Source organism: Pseudophryne corroboree, chromosome 2 (assembly GCF_028390025.1).
Source record: "Pseudophryne corroboree isolate aPseCor3 chromosome 2, aPseCor3.hap2, whole genome shotgun sequence".
NCBI lineage: Eukaryota > Metazoa > Chordata > Amphibia > Anura > Myobatrachidae > Pseudophryne > Pseudophryne corroboree.
This window is the reverse complement of record NC_086445.1, coordinates 993,409,277-993,410,980: the sequence shown is the minus strand read 5'-3', so window position 1 is coordinate 993,410,980 and position 1,704 is coordinate 993,409,277.

Below are 1,704 nucleotides of genomic sequence, written 5' to 3'. Positions count from 1 at the left end.
CTCCACATGATGAGTCTTCCGGCAGCAACTGATTACCAGGCAGATCCCCTCCCTATGGGGGTAATTCCAAGTTGATCGCAGCAGGAATTTTGTTAGCAGTTCGGCAAAACCATGTGCACTGCAGGGGAGGCAGATATAACATGTGCAGAAAGAGTTAGATTTGGGTGGGTTATTTTGTTTCTGTGCAGGGTAAATACTGTCTGCTTTAATTAGATTGCAGATTGAACACACCCCATCCAAATCTAACTCTCTCTGCACATGTTAAATCTGCCTCCCCTGCAGCGCACATGGTTTTGCCCAACTGCTAACAAAATTCCTGCTGCGATCAACTTGGAATTACTCCCTATATTGCTTACACATCCCAGGCAGAATCTCCCCCGCACATTACACCACACAGGCAGAGCCCCCTCCCCACACTACACATCCCAGGAAAAGCCCACTCCCCACACTACACCCCACATGCAGAGCCCCCTCCCCAAACTACACATCCCAGGAAAAACTCACACCCCACACGCAGAGCTCCCTCCCTATATTCCTTACACATCCCTGACAGAGCCCCCTCCCAACATTACACCCCACAGGCAGAGCCCCCTCCCCACACTACACATCCCAGGAAAAGCCCACTCCTCACACTACACCCCACAGGTAGAGTATCCTCCCTATATTGCTTACACAGCCCCCTCCCCACATTACACCCTACAGGCAGAGCCCCCTCACCACACTACACATCCCAGGAAAAGCCCACTCCCCACACTATACCCCACATGCACAGCACCCTCCTTATATTGCTTAACAGCCCCCTCCCCACATTACACCCCCTAGGAAAAGCCCACTCCCCACAAGCAGAGCCTCCACCCCATATTACACCCCACAGGCATAGTCCCCTCCTCACATTACACCCCACAGGCATGGACACATCCCAAGAAAAGACCACTCCTCACACTACACCCCATAGGCAGAGCCCCCTCCCCACATTACACCCCACAGGCAGAGCCCCCTCCCCAAACGACACATCCCAGGAAAAGCCCACTCCCCACACTACACCCCACAGGCAGAGCCTCCTCCCCCACACTGCACATCCCAGGAAAGGCCCACTCCCCACACTACACCCCACAGGCAGAGCCCCCTCCCCCACACTACACATCCCAGGAAAAGCCCACGCCCCACTCTACACCACTACACCCCATAGGCAGAACCCCCTCCCCCACAAGACACATCCCTGGAAAAGCCCACGCCCCACACTACACCCCACAGGCAGAGCCTCCTCCCCACATTACACCCCACAGGCAGAGACCCCTCCCCACATTACACCCCTCAGGCAGAGCCCCCTTCCCACACTACACATCCCAGGAAAGGCCCACTCCCCACACTACACCCCACAGGCAGAGCCCCCCTCCCCACACTACACCCCACAAGCAGAGCCCCTCCCCACATTACACCCCCTAGGAAAAGTCCCCTCCCCACATTACACATCCCATAAAAGCCCCCTCCCCAAATTACACCCCACAGACAGAGCCTCTTCCCTACATTACACCCACCCAGGCAGAAGAGACACTCCCCACATAACACCCCCCAGGCAGAGCCCCCTCCCCACATTACACCCCCCCAGTCAGAGCCCCCTCCCCACATTACACCCCCATGCAGTGCCTCCTCCCAACATTACACACCCCAGACAGGACGCCCCATTTTAAGCAATGGTAGCGA